Genomic DNA, 8,203 nt, shown 5'->3' with positions numbered 1-8,203 from the left:
CAATTAAATTCATTTATTCATATTTTTTGCTTTTCTCTGGAGTTCTTGTTTTTCCTCTTTTCTCAAACACTCACACTTTTCCTCTTCTAAAAATATTATGGGTTTGTTTTTATACTCTTTTAGATGTCCTTGTTAGTTCTGAGATCCTCAGAGATATTGTAGAAATTTCTTGTTATATCTTGAAGACTTGCACAATACACCGCAGATAAATTCTCAAGGACAATAAAACTACACACCTCATAAAATACTGTTTTGTCAATTTTTACAACAATTGCTTTGTCCCTTACGGTGAATATGTTTGTATCCTTTTATTACTGTAGCACATGTCGATCATTTCTACAACAACAAAAAAAGAGTTCTTTTACATTACTAATATTTGAAAAAGAGTAAAATGATTTTATATTTTACATTTCCCGATTTATCATATTTAAATATGAATTTTTAAATTAAATTTGGACCTTCAAATTATAAGTAATTTATGATCATTAACCATTAAAAAGAATACAAAAGTTCATAATATATAACTTATCGCTTTAATCAACATTAACTTAAATAAACATAAATATTATAAATAAATAAACTCACACAAACTTTATTTATAGTACCTTTTTTATAATTATTGTATATTAAATAAATGTTAACTTCAATAAATAAAATGTTAAAAATAAATAAGATTAATACTTATTAGGTCCACGTTTTTTTTTGTTTTTTTTTTTATATTTATTATACACTTAACTAATATTAATTTAAATAAATAAAATATTAAAATTAAATAAAATTATTTGTTAGTTATAGTAACACTAACTTTATTTTAATTCTTTTTTTTATGATTAAATGTAATTTTAAATCAATAAAAATAAATAAAATTAAGGTGTAATCATTTCGGACATCCCTATTTACGCAGGATCGTCTCAAATAGTTCCTTGTATTTTTTTCATCTCAATTAGATCCATGTTTTTGTAAAATTGAGTCAATTGGAGTCTTTCCGTTAATTTTGTTATAACGGTGTTAAAATCACATTGATGTAGGATGTTGACTTTACAATATGAGACATGTGTCAAAATTACGTGGAATTTAATTATTTTAAATTTTAAAAAATTATTCTCCTTCTTTCTTTCTGGCATTCATCCTCTTCCTCTAGAGAAGCGCATCGTCAAAACCCTACCTTACAATGTCACCATCTTCGCCGTCAATTCCCTCCTCATCCCCTACGGCCTTGACCTCATGGCGTCTGAAACCCACCCCAACATCGTCCTCAACATCACCAAAGCCCTAATCGACGGTGCTGGAATCACTCTTTTCGTATCGGTGGATGATGCCTTTACAGTAATATTTATAACTTGGGTGTAAAACACTATCCTAATGAGTAAAAGATAACTTGCATGCTAAGAACAATCCAAATGTCACAACTCGGTTAATGTGATCCTCTTCGTTCACAAAAATCACAAAATCAATTGGACATTTATTATAGTCCACAAACATACCAATTTACTGAAAATCAAGCTCATATACTCATATAATATAGTATTAACTACTGAGTTTGCTTGCATTTCTAACCTGAGATACCAGCATTGCAGTATTAGACTGGACAAAGATCATTCCACCAAATGACCAAGCAATGCCTTGGACACCAACTCTGGAGCATTTGCTGGGAGATTTATCCACACCCATACCTCGCATGTACTAAAAAATTAGTGATCTAAATCAGCTCTAAGGTCTCCTCTTCCCTTTTATAAGAGCCACCAAACACCCATAAATCATCACAGACAACTTACCCAATGGATTAACCCAAGACGATTCAATTTTATATAATCATGATGCAATAATCCATTTAAAAGAAAAAATTGTTGCCACAAGTACATGGTAGATGCATTAATATAAAGGAACTACTCTGACACAAGTGCTAACCCTGAAATTTGCTTGACTAAGAACTTCTTTGGTTGTTAGATTGAATTCATTCCTTATGGAAGGCTTGTGTCACCAGGTTTGGTAAGATCTAGCTCTTGTATGAATAAAGAACTCCACAAATTAAAAAACTAATATATGCACACATAAAACAAAATAAACATTAATAGAGTAAAGGTTGAGATATCATGTAGTGAAGGGATATTGTAGCCATGGTTGTTTAATAGTTCTGCACTAATAGCAGAAGAAACTAAAAGTTGTAGATAAGAAAGGGTGAGTAATCAAACTTGATAGAAAGGATTCAGCAATTAATTGAATCCCGTGACAAAAGTGCCATGACAAAAAGAGATTTGTCAAAAAAAATTATACCTCAATCCCATATTCTCCTTATTAGAAAATAACTTTCTCATTATGGGGCAAAACCAGTTTAAGATAATCACACGTGCCTGTGAGTTCTTTTTATTTCTACTATAGTCTCACTTTTAATCCTTAAACCATGATTTCTGAGGATTGACCTTAAAATTTCTCGTTTCTTGCGGCCAATTGGAGTTGAACATTTATATAGTCCAACTTTAGGTAAACCACACTTTCCTTAGAAAACAAAACTTGGATAGTGTGGACTGAAGAAAACCAGTAGCAAATTTAACCGTGCAAACAGATAATAATATAAAATAGTAGTGCTTGTTATTAAAAGGATTAAAAATAATTCTGATGTATTATTTCAAAGAATAGAGTACCATATATATACATACAAGGATTCTATAATCCTTCATCTATTAAAGGAAAAACATGTGCACAAATCTGCACAAATTATAATAATATCTAAAATATAACTAACATAATGTTTGATTGCCTAATATCCTTTAATAGAATATTTGACATATCTTAACACTTGTTACAGCAAAAAGCTTATAGTTTACTTCTAATCGTGGACTAAACACAGGTAAACAAAAACTCAAACCAAAAATCCACAATATCATGCCATATTTAATACATTATAATTAAAGAGATGTGGTTAACAGTTTTATTTGTTTTCCATATAATAATACAAGGTTTTTTCATTGTGAGTGTGTCTGTTGTGTGTTATGTCATCAGAACAGAGCAAAGAAACATCTATCTCCTTCACTCACATTAAAATAATATAGTTACACATTAAAATAATATAAAAACAACCCTAAAATATGCTACTAAGACATAACAACATTACCTTAATGAAGTAAAAAGGGAAACAAGGAAAGCAGAACAGAAAGAAAGCTTACCTTAAAGAATTAAGTTTTAATATTCAATCTTGTTAACTACTATATAAAATAAAACGTAAAAGATGAGATATCACTTAACCCTTAACTTAAGAAACAAAAACTTTGATACAAAATTTTGGAAACAGTTTTAATGTTTGTAGGAACTAAATTCTTAAACTTTGAAAGACGTAACAGTATTCATCCATTTAAGAAAGTTAATTACAATAGTTTTACCAATTCAAAATTTCCAGGAGCAAGTGTTTTTAGTTTAAAAACCTAACTCACTGTCCCGTTTGCAATCATGAATCACTTTTGTGATGTAACTAGATTCAAGTGCAGGCTTACACGCTTTGATATGCTCTTCTCCCCTTTCAATTGCATCAGCCAAGTCCACAAACATCAGGAAACTCAAGCTGCAAAAAAAAGAATCTCACATGAAATTTCATGCCAACAATGTAACTACAAGTATATCACCACACGCTCATCTCACAAAAATAACTAAAAAAAAAACAAGTCCTAAAGGAAGGAACATAATCATCAGCGAAAAATAAAAACCCACGACTAAAATCACAACACAACATGTGACGAGAGTGCAGAGAGTGACTTTGTGACATAAGTCAACACCCTCGCAATCAAAACCAATGACGAACTTCGATTGAGGTGAGGGTTCAATGAAAAATAGGAGGCTACAGCAACACACCTTAGACCATTTCGAATCTTCTCAAACATCAATACAATCGCATCAATCGAACTTCCGAACCGAACCATAAAGCATTATGTGCCAATGAAAGAAACAAAAGAGGGATTAGGATTCACGAGTTCTTGCAATGTCGGGCTAGGGACTCCTAACAATTAAACGAACAGAGAGACTACTTACCAGGACCCAGTGAGCGTCACCTTAACCAATAACAACAACAAACTTCTTCACCGTCTTTGACGAACTCCGTCACTGAACGCCACACAACATCAGACGACACACAATAGAGAGATGAAAGAGATTAGTTTGAAGATGCAGTGGTGAGACGTTGGTCACAGACACAAAGGTAAAATGACAATGCTTCGACAACAATACCTAGGGTTCAATGTCTTTACGAACTGCTTCTTCAGTCTCGTACGAAATTTGCGAAATGAAAAATGTTGGGGGAGAACACAGGTACCACACAGCGAAACCACAAAACTCCTGTTGCCAACATTTTTTCTATTACATACGGATAAATCCGTATGTAATTTATCCGTATATAAAATCCGTATGTAATGAAAAAATTACATATGGATACAAATCCATATATAATAATCCGTATATAAATGACTTTTTTCTTGTAGTGAAAGTGAAAAGTAATCAAAAGTCAGGTAAAATGACCAACTGGAACGTCAGATAGACTTCATCATGTCACCAATCCACGTATCAATTTTTTTAACATCGTCCAACCAACTTAATGGCAAGCCTTCAATTGATTCAAATTTTCAAAATAAAGGATCAAATCGAGAACTTTAGAAATACGGGGACCAAATTGAGATAACTCTACATAAATAGAGATGTCAGAAATTATTAAACCTAAAATTAAAACTCGTTAACAAACGTTAACATAAATATTTATATAATAAGCACATTTAAAAATAATTTTACAGTTTTTTAGGTTTTTATTAAATTAACTTTTTATATCGCATTAAAATCGGTTAAACCAATGCAAATAGTATGATAATTTGACTCATGCTAATACTTAAAAGCTAAATTTATATTTTCAGGTAAAAGATGAAAATAAATATTAACACAGTATAAAAACCAAACATATATAAATACTCATTCATGTCTTCATAAACAATTTAAACAAACAATTTCAAAAAAGTGTATATATCTAATTAAGACAGCTTCTCCATCAAAATCATAACATGTTCAAAAAAGGTTAAATATGCTTTTAGTCCCTATACTATCAAGCGATTTTGGTTTTAGTCACTCTTTCAAAGTAAGGTACATTTTAGTCCTCCTCCTTAAGAAAACTTTGATTCTAGTTCTCCAAAACTAACACCGTTAAAGACAAGTTGATGTGGCTAACGGTAGACTGACACAATTTTTTTTTCTTACACTTAGTGAGTGTTTCTCACCTTTTCTCCAACTCTCTCCCTCGTCTCTTCCTTCCAACTTCCACCCAACCTCCCCATCCAGCATCCCTATTCTGTCGACGTTGGTATTTTTTAATGCAACGGTCAAGAGCTTCTTCAACTCCCACTTTGTATTGCTGAAACTTTGTATTGACAAAAAAGATTCTCCTATGGAACTGTACGAAATCTCTACGGAATCCGAAGGATCCAACTGGGAGGACTCGGGAGAAAGTCATAGCAAATTCTCAAACCTCTCACTTGAGCACAAGGTAAAAGCGCGGTAAAATCGGGAACCGATTCCACTCCATTGTTTAAAATTGAACTTTTAAGCCTTATTTGGTCGTAGCTTGGTGTATACAGCTTTATCGAGGAGAAGGGTCGAGGTGAGGAAGTGTCGGTGGTCATTGCATCTGAGGAGAGAATTTTGGGAAAGTTCAAAAGTTAATAGAAGGTTAATCCTTTTTCTTTTTTTCTTTTTTTTTTCATTTTGGGTTTTACTATGAAGATTTTAACAATCGTTAGCTACTCTTTTCAAATTTTTCTTTAAACCTTTCGTGTTCTTACGTAGAAGTGGAAATGGAACTAATCATGATGCGTGTTTTTTACAATATTTACGTTTTTTTATTGAACATTTTTATCTGTCATTTGTTTTGGTTGGCAGAAGATTTGTTGGAGAAATTGAAAGTGAAAGAATGCAAGTTGTATTTGAGGAAGAATGGTCTGAGACTAACTGGAAACAAGGACACACTTATAGAACGCATAAGGGAGCACGTGGAGTAATTGACTTTTTTGTGAAACACTTCAACCAACAGTTTTTCCAAAAAAGAAAAGAAAAAAAGTTGTATGATTTCTCTAATTCTCTGTGATTTTCAGGATTTTAAATGGAGGGGAGTAGAAGTATCCGTCTTCTAGCTTTGTGTTCAATTGAAGCAAATTTTACCAATCAAAACCTAATAAACCAATATTCTGACTTTGCATTAAAAAATACCAACGTGGCAAGAGATAGGAAGCAAAGTTGTGAACACACATGGTCAGACGTTAGACACATCAACTGGTTTTTAACGGTGTTAGTTTTGGATGACTAAAATTAAAATTTCTTTAAGAAGAAAGACTAAAATGTACTTTACTTTGAAAAAGAGACTAAAACCAAAACCGCTTGATAGTATAGGAACTAAAAGCATATTTCACGGGTTAAAAAGATATGGAAAAAATGAGTTTATTTATCATTTTTATTTTCAAACTAATCATTCCAAAAACTTTAAATACTGACAAAAATGAATTTATTGATCATTCTTACTTTGAAACTAATCGTCCAAAAAAAAACCTGGAGAGAAAAATTAAATATAGATATGGTAAGATGCTTCACGTTTGGATCCTATGACAAATAAAAACCAATAAAATATCCAAAATACACATGGAGTTATTTGCTTTTCTCTGGCTTCATCATCAATAATATTACTATATTTGCGCAATTTGATATGTTTTCTTTCCACTTTTGGTTCACCTATGTTTGGTTGAATTTTTCATAAAAATAAATTCATTTAAGAAAATTACCTAACTAAAGTATCTTTTCCTTAATCTTTAAAAAACTAAATTTGTGAACGTTGAATTTTTTTGAAATATTGAATTTTGTTGTAAGTTTTACCTACATGACGAATTTAAAAAATATATAATTGTACAAATTTCATAGACTTTTTTTATGTAAATATCCAACTAGTAATCGAATGGACAATATTGTACCTAATCCGTTGCCCATTCCTAATTGCTGCAAGCGGCGACCCTCCGCCTGTTGTGGTGGGCTCCAAGTCACAGTACCATTTATCTTCTCACGACGACCATTGTTCCTATCAGTTTTTTTAAATCAACAAAATTGTACATCAGTTATTTAATAAACAATGTAAAATATCTTGTCAATCATATTATATCAGTCAGATGTAAAAATTGATTTTTAGATTACTCATCATAGGTCTAAACAGAACAACTAACTTATTAACTAAATCTTTTATTAAACTGATACATAATCGCCTTTCAAAACAGGATCACATTAATTCTATTTAACCAATATTACAACTTAATAAATAAAGAAACCAAAATCCATCAAAATATTTAAATGTAAGAAACACTAATTAAACCTAATATATTTGTCTTTTGATTACACCTCATACAATAAATGTCATCTACTTTATTTTATTTTCAACTTCAAGTACTGCTACAAGTTATTGTAATATTAAAATAATGTTCCACAACATCTTGCTTCCTAATAACATTTGGATTATTATTTGTGTTTATAAGTAATTAATGTTCCACAACATCTCTTCCCACCAACATGTCTTATCCATTGTTTTGTTTCTGGTACAAATATTTTACCCCGTATAATAATATTAGGTGAGTAGGTTGAGAATGACAGGTAGAACACTAGGAATATTCCTGTGTGCCTACATCACATTCCAAATCTAGGTCCATCACAACTACCAGTTCCATTTCATTTTGCAGTTTGCAGAACCTTTCAGGATTATAATCACTTCACTATTTCAATTTACAGCTTCCGAACCTTACTATGATATTGTCTCTACCTACTATGTCGAGCTCTAAATTAAGGATAGACAACATTCATATTAAATTCCTATTTCCTTTGATATTAAGTTGTAATTGTTGAAAATGATCCTTTTGCTTGGTTATGATGTATTGCTCTTACATCCATCAGTCGCACATGCCACACTCGTTCAGCCACATAACAACAAAAGAATATATGATTAATTATTTCCTCCTTCAAACTACACATAGTACATATATAGAGTATTTCCAATCATTATTCTCCTGCAAATTAGGTCTTCTTTTGTTACCACTTTGTTTAACATATTCTCCAAGTGTTGGATTGATGGTAAAGTCTTCATCTTCAAAATTAGAGTATACGTATCAATCTTAACGTAAGAAAGAGTGGTGGTAGTTTTAAATATTAA

General features: G+C 31.3%; 1 long non-coding RNA gene across 2 annotated transcripts in view; it reads right to left on the bottom strand.

Annotated features, from left to right (window-relative positions):
- Positions 1–1,482: 1,482 nt before the first annotated feature.
- Positions 1,483–8,203, bottom strand: part of LOC106756611 — a 17,656-nt gene continuing 10,935 nt past the window's right edge. The window contains exons 2-4 of one of the 2 annotated variants that reach the window (XR_001375488.2): positions 6,984–7,087; positions 3,489–3,556; positions 1,483–1,683 (exon numbers count right to left, since the gene is read on the bottom strand). This is a non-coding gene — a long non-coding RNA (uncharacterized LOC106756611). Of the gene's footprint in view, positions 1,684–3,488; positions 3,557–3,843; positions 4,341–6,983; positions 7,088–8,203 lie in introns of those variants that run through there. The other variant, XR_002667166.1, reaches the window with a different exon arrangement.

The sequence above is a fragment of the Vigna radiata genome, chromosome 2, assembly GCF_000741045.1.
Source record: "Vigna radiata var. radiata cultivar VC1973A chromosome 2, Vradiata_ver6, whole genome shotgun sequence".
Classification (NCBI taxonomy): domain Eukaryota; kingdom Viridiplantae; phylum Streptophyta; class Magnoliopsida; order Fabales; family Fabaceae; genus Vigna; species Vigna radiata.
The sequence above is the reverse complement of the archived record's forward strand: the minus strand, read 5'-3'. Positions and strand labels throughout refer to the sequence as shown.